This window comes from Chiloscyllium plagiosum, chromosome 43 (genome assembly GCF_004010195.1).
Source record: "Chiloscyllium plagiosum isolate BGI_BamShark_2017 chromosome 43, ASM401019v2, whole genome shotgun sequence".
NCBI lineage: Eukaryota > Metazoa > Chordata > Chondrichthyes > Orectolobiformes > Hemiscylliidae > Chiloscyllium > Chiloscyllium plagiosum.
In genome coordinates this window covers 9,460,644-9,478,244 of record NC_057752.1, presented here as the reverse complement: position 1 = coordinate 9,478,244, position 17,601 = coordinate 9,460,644, and positions in this window count along the sequence as shown.

The window sequence follows — 17,601 nt, the reverse complement described above, 5'->3', positions numbered from 1 at the left end:
TGCTATGTATTAATACTCATAGAAATAAGTTGTACACCCACTTTTATTTGGTGGCTTACGGAAAATAATTTAACTTTACCCCAACATCTCAAGTGAGCAACCCCTCAATTGGAGAGTTACTGAAGCATAGTTTCTGCCATGATTTTATTACAGAGCAGGTGTCAACCCTATCTTAGCTGAAATGGGAATTGAATCCCTGACTGTTGGCTGTATTCTGAATTACATGCTCGCGGTCAGGTCAACTGATCTAACTGACCCTTCTTACCCAGGCTACTAATGAGAGATGGCATGGGAGATCCATTAATACCACAAATAAAATATAATAGGGCAAAAGTGTGTCTCGCCTCATTCATTATACCCCATTTGCATTACTAATCTGTGTTCCTGTTTTTAGTGAGGGGTACAATCACTGCATAGTGGCCCGCCCTCCTTCCTGAAGATCTTTATTAGGACTTGATGGCCAAGGAGGGTACATTTCTAATGGAGCCAAACAGGTTGAATATCAACCTGCAAATCCTTCCTACGTATGCCAATAGCAGGCAGTAAGAGCAGGAGAGATTCCTGGCCAGTAATGTAATGGAAAGAAAATTGGAGCCTGTACAATCATTATTCATAGCTCCAGACTACAGTATGTTGAAGTGTATGTAACCATAGCAACTTGAACTGCTTGTGGGGTTGGATTACTTGGTTGAATGGTCACTGTGGATACGCTTGGTGCTAACATCATGGAGTTTGATTCTTGTTCCAACTATGGTAGGTTTTGGACTTGCCTCCTTGCCCTATCCACAGTAGAGGTCACAGTGCTGTGGGTCAGACCTGCCTTCGGGCAGAGAACTGAAGAAAGAAAAGTGATTCACAGAACACAGCAACATTGAAACAATGACAATTCTGTAAGCATTGGTACCCCTCCAACACAGCATTTAAAAAAAGGTCACTTCTATGCATGAACCTGGATAATAAATGATGACAAGGCTCCACTATCAAACCCAATCATGTCAGGAATATAATCTCCACATTATAATACCAGCAAATTCAATTCACAGAGATGAAACTTCAGAAAATGCAGAGGCATAAAGACTTTGTATTCTCTATATAGAGAGCTGGCTGTGAGTTTGAAATTGTCACATATCAGGAATTCGGATGCCGTCATAAGTAGTCACTTAAATCTGGAGTTTGTATCACAGCAGACTACCAACCACCATTGCACAGAAGAAAATAAATCGTCCATAAAAATGCTGTATTGCTTCTCTTTGAAACATTTTAAATCACTTCATACACAATAATTTGACTTACACCGCCTTTACCTGCTGTCAATGCAACCTCAAGATATAGTTGGTAACCATACCTATTAACTGGTGATGCAGGGGGTTCAATTTTCAAAGGAACCAGCTGCCAGGTGCTTGCCAGTTTTAGGTGTAAGTCCCTTTTACTGTGGAATCAAGGTCCCATGATATAAAGAGAACCCTGATTGTCATTTTTGGTCTAAATTGATGGAATGAAACTAAAGTCCAACAATTTCTATGAGCAATGGAGCTAAAGAAATCTGCAAAGATAAATCCGAATTATTTTGTCAGGCCACATGTGCTATCCCAAGATCACTGTGTATGTGAACCGCTGCTCACTCCATAGTTCACTTTTACTGGTAGCCACCCCTGTATCTGATGTCAATCCAGTGAATTGCTTCAGGAGCTCAGTTTGGCATGCTGTAGCTTCCCTGCCAAATTTAAATGAGGCTGGAGCCACCAGTTTGGGCAGTCAATTAGTATACTCCTCATTCAGATCACTCAAAGCACAAAATAGACCCCCGGTAAATTACACTTGAAATGCAATGACTGTTGTTGTGTAGGCACATCACTCTGTCTACTTTAATGCACAGCAAGATCTCTCAAATATAATGACGAATAATTTGCTTTTCAATGGTGATATCACATTTAGGCCCAAATGTGAAGAGAGCTCCTTGCTGATTATCAAACAACCTCATAGGATGCTTAAAGTCTATTTGAATTGTCAGGCAGGGCCTCAGTTTAATATCTCATTATAAAGACAACATGCCCAATGTACTGTTATCTTAGTATTGCACAGAATCACCTGTCTCGATTATCCACTCAAATTTCCAGCATGGGATTATGAATCCAGAATCTTCTGGCTCAGAAGCAAGAGTCCTATCCACCGAACCAAACTTACGTATATGTTGGTGAATAATTATGAATTAATTGTTGTTGATTTACCAGTTTTTTTCTTTCTTCCTTTTAGCAAATTAAAGTTTACTGTTGAAGTACAAATCACCTAGCTGGGAATGCAAATCCAAGAACCGTTGTGTTGAAAGAAAAACCTCTCTGTGTGACATGTGACAGGAGGGCCTGTTATTATTAGGCATGATGTTCAAAAGTGTTCCTATAGGAAAACAGCCATTTGTTGTGGGACATTAACATAGTGAAAAGTTTCAGCCATACCACAAATGACAAACAGAAGTTGACGGATTTATTGATGTTATTGGTAACCCAAAGTATGCTACTAATCTGAATTACCCTAAATTTCTATAACATATACAATCTTAAAAAGAATTGCAATTTGAAGAAGCAGTATATAGTGATTGGAATGATGTCAACCAGGTGAATCTCATAGAATGAGTTCTCTGATTGGACCAGGTTAACAGCCTTAGATTAACCAGCTTAATCAGGGAGTCCTGGCTCACAGATAGCTGTGTCAGTGTCATGTACTATGCATGTGTAACTGAAGGCTGACTTGGTGACGGGATACCGGCTTTTGTGGAGTTACTTCGTAGTACAAAATAGAATTCAAGTTGTTGGTTGTTGTTCTTTCCTTCCAAGAAGGATGTTCACCACAACTAAGCACCAACTCTTCATGTGTGGACCTAACCAGTGATGGTCAAGGAGCTGTTAAATCACAGGAAGAACTCATAACAAAATCCGGTTTTGTTAGCAATTAATGTCTATCCATAGGCATAGTCTGTTAGCGGGGACTTGATGGAATACAATCAGGAATTAGCTAAATAACTCCTCCCAAACTCAAGTGTGCTGAGGAGCAATTAGATCATGGTCGGTCAGAGGTTAGCACTGCTGCCTCACAGCGCCAGGGACCCGGGTTCGATTCCCACCTTAGGTGACCATCTGTGTGGAGTTTGCACATTCTTCCTGTGTCTGCGTGGGTTTCCTCTGGTCAGGTGAATTGGCTATGCTAAATTGTCCATTGTGTTAGGTGCATTAGTCAGTGATAAACATAGGGTAGTGGAATGGATCTGGGTAGGTTACTGTTCGGAGGATCAGTGTGGACTTGTTGGGCCAAAGGGCCTATTTCCACACTGTAGGGAATCTAATCAGGGACGAAACCTGAGAAATTTCCAAAACTGCAAAGTTTATCCAGTCACTGGCTAAACTTATGAAGTTGTCAGAGGTGACAATTCAAACTTTAATGCCAGAAAATGCAATTTCTAGCAGCTGTGTTAGCATTTTTTTTGTTTTCATGTCTTTTCAATGATTATAGTGAATTTTCCTTGTCTGCCAATTTTCTCTTCCCTCCTAAACATATATACATTAGTTGCAAACAGTAGAGTTATGGAAAACTCATTCCCTTATACTTTGGGAAAGTATAACAAGCAGAATAGATTGGAATAAATGAACTTAGCATTTGAGGTTAGAATTTTGTCCTGTATTTCTGGACATAAGATAACAATTTTCATTATTTTTCATGACTCATCAGAAAGCATTGAGTCGCTTCAGGAAGTGAGATCATGGGTGAATTATGAAAAAAAATGTGAACTAAATCACTAATTTCTTGCCCCACACATGTCACAGAGCCATTCTGCATTACTCGTCCTGTTGATTTTTAGAGCGTGCATATTACTGTAGACCTACTTTTATGTTATTAATCAGTTACATCATTCAAACTTGTTTGGTTATTGAACATAAACAGCAATTTCAAATCATGTTTTCCTTCCACGTTGTTTTAAGAAACCAAGATGGAAAGTGTTTTTGACCTAGGAAGAAGACAGTGCCCTCTATTGGTCATTAGGATGGAAAGGTAATCAAACAGAGTGAGGCCCAATACAGTAGCGCCTCGACATACGAACGATCCTGTCAACGTACGTACGAAATTCAAGGCACGAACGCAAAAAGCCCGTGGTTTCATTGTCATTGTTCTGCTTTGCTACGCTCGCTTTGAATGCAAATGCTCTCGGGCCCCGCGTGATCTCATTCAGTTCGTCTTTGGCGCACGCGCTGTGAACATCCAACGTCCAAGCATTCTTATGCTTTTTTTTTGTTTTTTGCATTAAATTAGCCCTCAATATGGCTCCCAAGAAAGTGAAAAGTGGTAGTGATAGTGGTGTTAAGAAGCCTAAACGTATTACTGTAGAAACAAAGAAGGAAATAATAGCTAAACACAAGAATGGTGCTTGTGTATCTGATCTTGGTATGCAGTACAACATGGCGAAATCAACTATCTGTACTATCCTAAAGAACAAAGAGGCACTAAAGGCAGCTGACATGGCTAAAGGAGTGACTATTTTAACGAAGCAAAGGCCTAAATTGTTAGACGAGGTTGAAAAATTATTAGTTTGGATAAATCAAAAAGAGCTTCCTGGAGATAGTGTTAAAGAGACTATAATCTGCGAGATGGCTCTACACATACACTGTGATTTGTTGGTGATATCGCTGAGTACAAGTACTGCTAGCGTTGAAGAATTTAAAGCCAGCAAAGGCTGGTTTGATAAATTTTGTCGACGAACTGGAATCCATAGTGTAATAAGGCATGGAGAAGTTCAGACGAAAAGGCAGCGGAGGACTTTGTGAAGGAATTCAATAAAGTTTGTTGAAGATGAAGGTTATGTCTCACATCAAGTTTTTAACTGTGATGAAACTGGACTTTTCTGGAAAAAATGCCCAAAAGGACCTACATAACCCAAGAGGAGAAGGCACTACTGGGCCACAAACCAATGAAGGACAGGTTAACACTTTTATTGTGTGCGAATGCAAGTGGGGATTGCAAGATTAAGCCTCTATTAGTCTACCACTCTGAAAATCCTCGCGTTTTTAAATGCAATAATGTGTTGAAGGCTAAACTGCTAGTAATGTGGAGGGCGCATAGCAAGGCTTGGGTCACGCGAATGAATTTTATGGAATGGTTGACAGAAGTCTTTGCACCAGCTGTCAAGGAATATCTTGAAACAAATAATTTGCCACTTAAGTTTCTTCTAGTAATGGGCAATGCTCCTGCCCATCCAGCAAATTTGGAAGAAGACTTGGACATTGAATAGGACTTCATAAAAGCAAAGTTCCTTCCTCCCAACACCACTCCTCTCATCCAACCCATGGACCAGAATGTCATTGCAAATTTCAAAAAATTATATACGAAGGCTCTGTTCACCAGGTGTTTCTAGGTCACTAACGCCACAGATTTGACCCTTGGTCAGTAGTGGAAGGACCATTTCAGTATCCTCCACTGCATAAGCCTTATTGATAAGGCATGGAACGAGGTCTCTTTCTGTATGTTACAGTCAGCCTGGAGGAAACTTTGGCCAGATTGTGTACCTGAGAGAGACTGAGGGTTTTGAGGAGACATCAGTAAATGTAGTGAATGAGATTGTGACCCTGGGCCAAAATATGGGCTTGCAGGTCAATGAGGATGATGTGGCAGAGCTGGTGGAGGACCACAGACAAGAACTCACCACAGAAGATCTTGAAGTGCAGCAGGAGCATTCTGGAGAGGCGGAAGAGGAGGGAAGATGTATCAAGTGTTCAAATCAAAGCCATTTGTAGCAAATGGAGTGAAAAGTGCAGGCTTTTGTTGAGAGGCATCACCCTAACAAAACTGTGACCAACAGAGCAGTGAACGTTTTAAATGACAATGTGATGTCCCATTTTTGGCAAATTCTGCAACAAAAAAAACAAGTTTCTCTGGATCGTTTTCTTGTGGCATCACTAACCTCCAAGAGACAAAAAAAAACTCCAGAAATATCCGAACAATGTGAACATTGATTCAGTTCACGAACCGGGTCCTGGAACGGATTAAGTTTGTAAGTTGAGGTGCTACTGTAATTGTATCAGAGATTGCAAAAGGTCTCTCACTGGTAACCAAGCAACACAGAAGACTGCCCAAGGATGGCACAGGATTGCATTATATGATTCCTAAACTTTACAGTAAGGGATTGGAAACCCTTGCAATTATTGTATGCTCTTAGATTTGATGGTACTAGGGGGTGCTGTTTGTCACACACAACAGTTTTGAGGAGAAAAACTACTAGTTGTATAAAGACCTTGAAATTGCTCCACAGAAGCTAGTTTCTGTCACCAACTCACCCTTTATTCACACAGAGTACTTGACATTAAGAGCTAGCGCAGAGGAAGCCAGCCTAGAGTAAACAGAATGTCTGACACGGTTTATTGTTTTTTCCTCTTTTGACCCCTACACTACTGCCTAATTGCAGTAATGCTTATTTTTCCCCAGCACCCATATTGTGCATGTAGGTGAGAGACAGGGAAGGACACAAGGTGTATGATTCTTTATTCAATTTCCACCACCAGGAAAAGAAACACCCAAGTGGCTAGTGACAAGCAGCATTGCCCTTTGATGTGAAGGGCACTGTGATCAAACAGTGAAGGGTAGGGATTAAATCAAAATAGAATTGGAGGGGGAAAAAAAAAATAACACTCCACTCCCTGCAGTGCCCACCTCTCCCTAAATACCATATGCTCCTTCTCCAGGGACACCTGGGCTCTAACATAACCACAGAAGAGAGGGGCAAGCAAATCAGCCCTAACAACCCCCTCCACAACCAGCTACCTGGACCTGTTTGTTTATGGCCAGGCCCAGGAGCAGACCCATAGGTCTTCAGACCTGTCCTCCCCCTTCCATACCAGGTGCCTGAAGATCAGGAGCATGGGACTGAAGTGCAACCAAAAACAGAGGAGGAAGTTTAAGAAAATCAATGGGAGTGCAAAACACCCACACCCACTATATACATGGTCCACAGCACGAGCAATTGTGCTAAGAGTCTGTGAACCACTGCAATCCGGTTACAGGGGACTGCTGCGTGCAGCACCCTCCACCCCAGCTCCCTGAGAGAAAGGGGGAAGGACTCCCATGTAGAGACCCCTCCACTGGGGATCCCCACTGCCTGATGGAAAAATCAGCACACCAAGGTGTGTCCAGGCAGTGGATGAGGGAGAAGAGGTGGACATGTGCAGCAACCTGTACAGGGCCTGCCTTTTTAAAAGGTCCAAAAAGAAAAACAAAAAACTAAAATTCCAGAGATGGCTCAGGTAGTGGGACACTGGTTCCCAAATGAAGTATAGGACCTTGGGGCCAATGTGAAATTCCATCCAGGCAGGGGTAAGTGCAGATAGGATTCCACTGTGCATCTGAGCATCCAACTGGTGCACTGTGTCAGGTCCAAGCACCACCATTAAAAAAATAAGGTGTCAGATGGCAGTGGCCATGCACTGGATGTCTACTGCTGCCCTGCTCACTATATCCTGTGGCAGATCCAGCCCAGGCCCCACCACCCAGTACATCCTAGACCCTGGTCACCCTCACTGCCATGGCCTGCCCCGCCAACAGCCACTCGAACCCACGGAGTAGGAGGTGCAGAATCCTGAGCAATGGCTCCCTGACGACAGCTGCTACTTCTGCTGGAGGGTAGGCATGATGTGATTTGACCACATTGCAGACAAACTTGTCAGCCAGGGCTCCCTGATTGGAGCTGTTTAGTCCAATCAGACAACTCATTGAGAGGTCCATCTGGCTGACCTCATTACCATCACTAGATCCCTCCCCCTCTAAACTTGGGTACATAGACTGATTTGTTTTCTTGTAGCCACCCCAGGGAGTTTTCACAGCAGGTCTGGTTCCTCTGACTGATACTGGCAGCATGTAGGAGACAGTAGCCAACCTCTTGCACCCAGGATGTCTCAGAAGACATTCATCCACTTCATCAGGTGGTACTTTGAGGCTGTGACATCCACCATGTCCATATCCGACAGAGGTGGAGAGCCCATGAGTTCTGGCAGCCTTTCAGGCTGTTGAGGGGCTGATATGTTTTGCTCCTGCTATGAAGCTACCAAATACCATTCAACTTTAGGAAACTGGAGTTGCCAGCTGATAAACGATAGTTCATTGTGTGACTAACACTTCCAGGAGCCCATGCATTGCAAAAGATGCTTGGATTTTTTCCTATCATTGTTGTTCAAGTATTTGACAAATGAACTCTATGCACCTTCAACTCCATGGTTGACACCTATTCAAAAGTTGAAGAATGTGGAGCCCACAAAAATCCCTTCTCTTTAAAATATTGAGGGGTCTCTTTTATAAGGTAGCCAAGACCTAACATTTTCTTATTTTAAAAAAACAGATCTGAAGTGGATGTTCCAGGTGTGATGCAGTTGGTCAAACCACTTGGCTTTACAACAAAAGCAGAAGGGAATTTATTTAAAGAGAGGGGGTTTGGTTAAAAAAAAAAGATAGGTCAGGTATAGATGAGAGATTAAGTGAATCCTTTGAAGATTATAAAGGCAGGAGTATACTCAAGTAGAGGGAAATCAGGAGCACAAAAGGGGGACATGAGATAGCTTTGGCAAAGAGTCAAGGAGATTCCAAAGGGTTAACAAATATGTTAAAAAGGACAAGAGGGTAAACTAGGGAGAGAATAGGGCCCCTCAAGGAGGTCAGCAAGGTGGCTTTTGTGTAGAGCTGCAAGAGATGGGGGAAGATACTGACTATTTTGCATCAGTATTTACTCTGGAAAAAAGGACATGGAATATATAGAATCAGGAGATAGATGGTGACATCTTGAAAAAAAAAGTCAATATTACAGAGGAGAAAATGCTGGATCTCTTGAAATGCATCAAGTGGATAAATCCCCAGAACCCGATTAGGTGTACCCTAGATCTCTGTGGGAAGCAATTGCTGGGCCTCTTGCGGAGGCATTTGTATCATTGATAGTCACAGGTGAGGTGCCAGAAGACTGGAGGTTGGCTAGAGTGGTGCCACTGTTTAAGAAGGGTGGTAAGGACAAGCCAGGGAACAGACCAGTGGGCCTGATGTCAGTGATGGGCAAGTTGTTGGAGGGAATCCTGAGGGACAGGATGTACATGTATTTAGAAAGGCAAGGACCGATTAGGGATAGTCAACATGGCTTTGTTTGTGGGAAACCATGTCTCATTACCTTGGTTTTTGAAGTAGTAACACAGAGGATTGATGAGGGCAAAGCAGTGGATGTGATCTATATGGACTTCAGTAAGACATTTGACAAGGTTCCCATGAGAGACTGGGTAGCAAGGTTACATCTCATGGAACAGGTGGTGAACTCACCGTTTGGATACAGAACTGGCTAAAAAAAAAAAAAAGAGGTAGAAGACAGGATGGTGGTGAAGGGTTGTTTTTCAGACTGGAGGCCTGTGACCAGTGGAGTGCCACAAGGATCAGTGCTAGGTCCACTATTCATCATTTATATAAAATTATTTGGATGTGAGCATAAGAGGGATAGTTAGCAAGTTTGCAGATGACACCAAAATCAGAGGAGCAGTGGACAGCAAAGGTTACCTCAGTATAATGGGATCTTGACCAGATGGGCCAATGGACTTTAATTCAGATAAATGAGATGTGCTGCATTTTGGGAAATCAAATCTTAGCAGGACTTATACACTTAATGGTAAGGTCCTAGGGAGTGTTGCTGAACAAAGACCTTGGAGTGCAGGTTCATAGCTCCTTGAAAGTAGAGTCACAGGTAGATAGGATAGTGAAGAAGGCGTTTGGTAAGCTTTCCTTTATTAGTCAGAGTATTGAGTACAGGAGTTGGGAGGTCATGTTGTGGCTGTACAGGACATTGGTTAGGCCACTGTTGGAATATAGTGTGCAATTCTGGTCTCCTTCCTATCAGAAGGATGTTGTGAAACTTGAAAGGGTTCAGAAAAGATTTAAGGATGTTGCCAGGGTTGGAGGATTTGAGCTATAGGAGAGGCTGAATAGGCTGGGACTGTTTTCTCTGGAATGGAGACAGAGGGGTGACCTTAGTTTATAAAATTAGAAGGGGCATGAATGGAATATACAAGGTCTTCTCCCTGGGGTAGGGGAGTCCAGAACTATGGGCATAGGTTTATGGAGAGAGGGGAAGATTTAAAAAAAACGCAAGGGACAACTTTTTCCCCATGCAGAGGGTGGTGTGTGTATGGAATGAGCTGCCAGAGAAAGTGGTGGAGGCTTGTACAATTGCAACATTTAAAAGGCATCTGGAGGGGCATATGAATAGAAGGGTTGGGAGGATATGGGTCAGGTGCTGGCAGGTGGGACTAGATTGGGTTGGGATATCTGGTCAGCTTGGAGGAGTTGACCTGAAGGGCACGTTTCCATTCTGTACATCTCTATGATGACGACAGCAGTTGAAAACATAAGGGAAGCAGAACTTAGAATAACTTAAACCTAACCAACAAACAATTAATTGTTCCAATACAGTAACATCCCACAAACATACCTCTTGGCAAGAAAATGTAAATTCAGATTCTTACAGGCAGGAGGGATCATCCTCCTGATAATGATTTCAGAGAAACTCAGGAATCCTTACTGGAGCTTGACTCTTCTGGGCTCCAACATCTTGTGATTGCTGCAGCTTGAAAAACTAGAAAGCCTGAACTGGGAGAACTGGCCACACCCCTTCAAGTGCTTTTAAAGCAAGGCAAAAAGTCTTAAAACCTAGACTCTTCTGCACTTCTGCTTTTATGACCTCTTCAAAACCAAACCAGACAAAATAACCTTTATAAAAAAGATGACAGCATCACAGCCCATAGTTGACATGAAATCAAGTCCAGGTTTTAATCTGGCAATCCAGTGAATGTGGGGGAACTGCTATTGGTAATTTTTGTCCTTGTTGGTACTCTGGGCATTGCACCACCAATGCAGCTGTCAGCATCTGATCCTAGCCACCATTTTCATTTTGGACACCCCTGGATCACTCTGGTAGAGTTCAGCCAGTATCTGGCAGTGACCTTTACTCAGAACTAATCAATCTTCCTTCCCATAATATGGAGCTCACCATATCAGACAGGTCTCACCTGATCCAGAAGTGTTTCAGCTCTGGTTGCGATTACTTGTTCTCCTCATATCAGCAGCTGTTTTAGTTTTGCCAGGACCAGATCTGTGTCCACAGTCTGATATGGTCAGCAGTGACTGGAAGGTGTCCAGAAAGTTTAAAGTCAGAATGGGCTAAGACTCAGAGCCACTTCCCTTACTTCTGAACCTGAGCTACGAGACCATTTCCAAGGTGGACTCTTTCAATAGCAGATTAAAAAGGTTGCCAGGAAGGAGGCCAGGTTACATGTGAAATTTGTAATAATTCACCTAATCCAAAGACAAACCCATGCTCCTGTATGGACATGGGAGCCAGGGCACCTTTGATCACCCTGCAACAGGTCATTATGGTCTTGTTGACACTGTAGCTAAAGTAGATTACAGTGGGTGCCTGGAACAGACATTTTTCCCTTTTAAATGAATACACCACCTGGGAGAAAATGTCTAAAGACTATGTCCAAGTTCTTGAAGAGCTCCTTATTGGTCTTCCTGGTTATGAGCACATTTATTAAATGGTAACCTGGGGTAGACCTTGTAAAATGTTCTGCATCACCCCACTGAAAAATGGCTCAGGCTGAAGACACCTCAAAAAGGCAGTCTCAAATTGGTACAAACCCTTTGGGTATTAATTGTAGCATACTACTGGGAAAATCCATTATCTAACTGGAATTGCAAGTATGCATGGCTCATGTTCAGCTTAGTGAAGGACATCATCAGTGCTGGCTTTGTGTGTAAATCCTCTATGCCAAGGATTGAATCTTTATCCAATCTGTTTACCATTTAACATCCCCACAAAGGCAAACTGGGTTTCACAATCAGTATGACTGGTGCTGCCAATTCCACAAACTGGACTGGTTTGATGATTCCTTCACTTTCCAGCCTCCTGATTTTTGGCTCTACTTTTGCCTGTAACAGCAATGTCATCAGGCAAGCTTTGCCAAATCATTGCATTACTTCCTGGTCAACAAAGTGGCCTTGGCTCCTTTGATCATCCCTAGACATTCCCAAATACTTCTGGCATTTATGACGACTCAGGCAGCCATTTTCTAATCATAAAATGGTGGTCCAATCAAGGAGAGTCTTCCTCAACCAATTCTCCCCCCCCCCCTCCATCCAGCTTGGGCCAGAGTCTTTTACTACAGTCAGTGGTAAAAAACCAGCTGCTTCTCATAAGAGACCAGAACCGAAGTTGGACCCTTAATCTGTAAAGGTTCCCCTGGTATAGGTTCAGTCTAGTCATGGTCTTAAGCTTAAGGGCTGGGAGTCCATAGTGAGTTCTGTTAAAGACTGGTTCTGCAATCACTGAGCTGCACTGGTATCAATCTACATTAGAACTGGGTGACAATTTAACTAGATTGGTTCTATTTGGATGTTAAGTAAATTAGCTGTTCCAAACCAGATATAGGTGGACCTTCCAGAGCATGCACTCTCCTGGATACTGCCCTATGAGATCTCACTCAATTTAGGTCTCATGGGACTCGCTGTCTCATGTCTGCATAGTGGCAGCAACTACAATGGCTTACCAGCCCAGATTCTGAAGAAAATGTTTGTCCGAGGCTTGGCTGTGGGCTGACCTAGAGTCTGTTCAGGATACGTCCAGAGTTAGGCTATGCAGTTGCCTGCACTCAAGTTGTACCCCAAGCTCAGTTGACTTGGCAAGGGTGTCCATTTCCATCAGAATACCCTGCAATCATGCTCCACTTGCCACATTTTCTGATGACAAAGACAATTGCAGAGTGAAGTCCAGTTGGGCTTTAGCATGTTCACATCATTAATTCCACATACCAAATGGGTTCTCAGCATCTCAATAAGGGTTAAACCAAAGTCACGTACCTCTGCCAAAGATTTTTACCTAGTCAAAGATCCTGACATTGATTCCCCAGTTCTCAAATTGCCAAGTAAAAATCAATAGCATCTCTGAATGAGAGAGAGCTTGGAATTGTAATATTCCTTAACTAAATAAGTCAACTCTTGAAACAATTTGTGTTTGGTGCCTCAGGAAAGACTCCGAAACCAAAAAAGCTGCAGGTCCAGAGTGAACAGACCCTCTGACACTTGTTTGTCAGCCAAGGCTCTGATTAGACTAGGTTAACAGCCTAAATCAGCAGGGAATTATTTGGAGATGCTAGTGTTGGACTGGGGTGTACAAAGTTTGAAAACTAGCACCAGGTTATAGTCCAACAGGCTTAATTGGCAGCACTTTAAGGAGCAGCACTCCAAAACCTAGTTTTTCAGTTAAACCTGTTTGACTATAATCCGGTGTTTTTTGTCCCCCCCCCCAAAGTCTCAATCAGGGAACTCATTGTAATGAGATCAGCCAGGAGGATCTCAAAATCACTACAAAGCTGAAGATATCTCTGCATATAGAGGAATGGAGAAAAACTAACACCCTCCTCCCATTCTTCACACTAGAAATACAATTGTGAATTTTGGAAACCCTACATTCTTGAATTGTTTTTTCCCCCCCACCTGTAAGCCTGAGCAAGCAACTCCATTGTGACAAGCAGATGGAGCTCAGTGGAGTTGAATTATAGCCTCAAACTTTCCAGCAGGGGTCACTAGATAGCCTACCTAGACCATGGACTCCTCTTTAGAATCAATCAAGTCTCACTAGGAGAGATCTCCAAGACAGGCACCTCAATACTTCGCTACCTCAAGCCCACAGATAACAATGCTGCACTTCAACGATCAAGGATATTCAACCTTGGATCTTTGGGTGACTGTCCAAGGCAGACTTTGGGGTACACAGTCACCAGGCGGAGACTGATAGCTAACTCTAGTAGCTGAGGACAGACTCAATCAGAACCTTGGGTTCATGTCACACCATGTGACCCTCACCACACTATACACTCACCCATGCACTCGTGTGCACATATCTATGGGGCAAATTTGCATTTGCCGATAGATTCTATTTTGAATGAAATAGAATGTGTAGACAGTCAGTCCATATGACATTTTATTGATTCAATTTCCAAATTAGAATTATTCTGACAAGGTTGGGATACATACAGACTAACTGCACATCCTAATGCATTATCTGAGCCAAGATGTCACTTTAAAAATAAGACCTCAAGTTCTCAGGACTGACTTGAAAGTAGTTCTGGGATTTACATATTAAATCAAAATACACATTTCCAAAGTGATTAAAGACATAACAGCAATCTAGGTTTGTACAATACATCTAGTTATATGACATCTTTTACTATAAAATTGTGTCCTATAATACTGCCCTATCTACCTGACAGAAGGAGCAGCACTATGAAAGCTTGTACTTCAAAGTAATCTGTTGGACTATCACTTGGTGTTGATTTATTAATCTCTGGTCAACCCCAGTCCAACACTGGCATCTGCACGTTGTAGATATCCAACGGTTAGACTTGGCTTGTGATTTCATTCCATGTATTTTTTAGCTTTATTCTCTCATTTGGGTAAGCCAGCATCCCATTTCGATCATTCCTCACTAAATTGGTATCACTTGATAATTTCTCAAAATGCGTACAATAGTTGGTGAGCATAGAACAATTCCCATTTGTCTCATAGGAGATAGTTTGAGTTTGAGGTTGGGATGTAGGTTATAACAAAATGGCGAGAGCTTCACGTTGTAATTGGCTGTTCTGTACCTGCTTGATACTGGATGCCAAAAGTTCTAGATTAGCAGTCTTAAAAAAAAATTGACAGTTAAGTCGATTGTAAATTGGATAACCTGAAGGCAAATAAAAACCATTCAGCATTAGTTCTATCATTAGAGTGAGCATTATTAAATCACTTTCTAGCACTAGTTTTGAACACTTCAAATCTACAGAACCATTCTACTTCCATGTTCATTGGTTTAATCCAGCATTGTCAAATCAGTTAGGTTGTTTCTGCAGGCATTTGACTTTTTCTGAAAAAAGTCTGAATTAGCATACAAGCTTATGCACGAGTTGCAAGACAATAAATTTCACCTTTTGGTCACTTTGCAAAGAAAGAATAGTTCCAGCCACTTCAGTGGCAATTCATTGCTAGAAACTATTCACATCCCTGCCTGTCATGTCACAGTAATATAGAACTGGAAAGTTATGCAATTTGTTAATGTGGTGTTAATAGAAAACCAGAATATTTTTTCATTTCCTTGATTACCAGCTTTCTTTCCCATTCCTGTATTTTTTGCCAGAATTCCCAAAGAGCTGAGATTACCAAGTGCAATACATTTCATGAGTTCACTCTTGTAAATCCCTGCATGACAGGTCCCTGATCAGGACTGGCCTATCAGGGTGCAGTTCCAGGTGAAAACATCTCACCCTATGATGAAACCAGGCAGAATCTTGCCTGTTTGTCCTCCCAGTTGGACAACTAGTACACAACCAGAGGACCTAAGGAGGCAAAAAGCAACAAAGATAAAATTGATTATGTTTTGATTATTTTTATTCTACAGCAGTAAATAAAAACCAACCAAAAAGGCTCGGTTCCAATTCATTTTCTCGATTAGTTAGATTGAGGGGCCTTTGATCAGATGAGCAGAAAAGCTTCGATATAAACCACTGAAATTTGTTATTTTATATATAAAATAAATGGAAGAGAATTCATTGCTGCTTAAATGAGGGTTAGATAAGTTCTCATTGTCGACCTTTTTCCTCAGATGAAAGGCTAACACGAGGGCATATCGCTTTAAATTGAGGGGCAAGAGATTTGGGGGTAGTTTCTTCACTCAGTAGTAGGGGCATGGAATGGCATGCCTAACAGACTTGCTGCATTAAGGGCATTGTTCCACTATTATCCATATATGGAGTGTAGGTTAGATGGGCAGATTATTTTCACAGGCCAGCACAACAAGGTCTGAAGGGCCTGTACCCATGACCACAGGAACTATTAGAGACAGTGAAAAACCAAATTAAGTATTCCACTAAAAGCCTACTAGCCTGACTGTATTGAAAGGATTGTCTCAACAGGTCAATCAGTAGGACAGGGGTTCATGTGGTGCAGTGGTTGGGCCCCTACCACTGGGTTCAGAGTGAGATGTGCAGCTTGGAAACAGGCCCTTCGGTCCAGCTCATCCATGCCAACCAGATACCCCAACCCAATCTAGTCCCACCTGGCCCATAACCCTTCAAACCCTTCCTATTCTATACCCATCCAGATGTAGTGTTTCATTACCATATGAGGTAACATCTTCAGTGACCTCCAGACAAAGCATTGCTGATTCCTGCTTTCTATTTATATTTGGGTTGGTGATGTCATTTCCGGTTCTCAGGTGAGGGTGGTAAATGGGATCCAAGTCTGTTTGTTGATAGTTCTGGTTGGAATGTCATGCTTCTACGAATTCTCATCTGTTTGGCTTGTCCTAGGATTGATGTTGTCCCAGTCAGAGTGGTGTCCTTCATCTGTAAGGATACTAGTAAGAGGGTCATGTCATTTTGTGGCTAATTGATGTTCATGTATCCTGGTGGCTAGTTTTCTACCTATTTGTCCAATGTAGTGCTAAGATTTGCTTTCCATAACTCAAGTTTGAGACATGATTTCTCACACAAAGCCATGTTGACTATCCCTAATCAGTCCTTGCCTTTCCAAGTACATGTACATCCTGTCCCTCAGGATTCCCTCCAACAACTTGCCCACCACCAACATCAGGATCACTGGCCTATAGTTCCCTGGATTGCTTTTAAAGCACTTTTCTTAAATAGTGGCACCATGTTAACAAACCTCCAGTCTTCCAACACCTCATCTGTCAGTATTAACGATACAAATATCTCAGCAAGAGGCCCAGCATTCACTTCCCTAGCTTCCCAGTTCTAGGGTACACCTGATCAGATCCGGGGATTTATCCAGCACTTCTTCCTCTAATGGAGGATTTTAAGATGTTGCCATTTATTCCCTACGTTCTATATCTTCATGGTCCTTTTCCACATGAAATGCTGATGCAAAATACTCATTTAGTATCTCCCCATCTCCTGCAGTGCCACACAAGGCCATCTTGCTGATCTTTGAGGGGCCCTATTCTCTCCCAGTTACCCTTTTGTCCTTAACACATTGTAAAAACCCTTTGGATTCTACATAACCCTATTTTCCAAAGCTACGTCTCTTTTCTGCTCTCCTGATTTCTCAAGTATACGCCTACTGCCTTTATACTCTTAAAAGGATTCACTTGATCTAATTTAGTCTGTGTCTGACATATGCTTCCTTTTTTCTTAAAGCAAACCCTAGTGGTTTCGTTCAATTCTCATCTACCCTGGTGGTCTGTGAGCAGATTAATTTTTAAAAATGTTCAGGGCTGTTGTGCCATGGTAGTGTCCCTACCTCAAGATCTGAGGCCTGTACTCAAGTTCTATCTGCTTTAGATGTCTCAACATCTGAGCAGGTTGATGAGAAAATCTGTCAACTCGACAACTCATGTCGAGATACAGCTATTTCAGTCATGTTTGGCTCTTATGCTTTTAAGAGCGGATGGCCAGAAGGACACCTGAAAGTAAACTCTGCAAAATATTATTTGCTAAAATCAGAACAATTCAGTGGAGTAAGATTATACCCGAGTGTGCCTCCTATCTC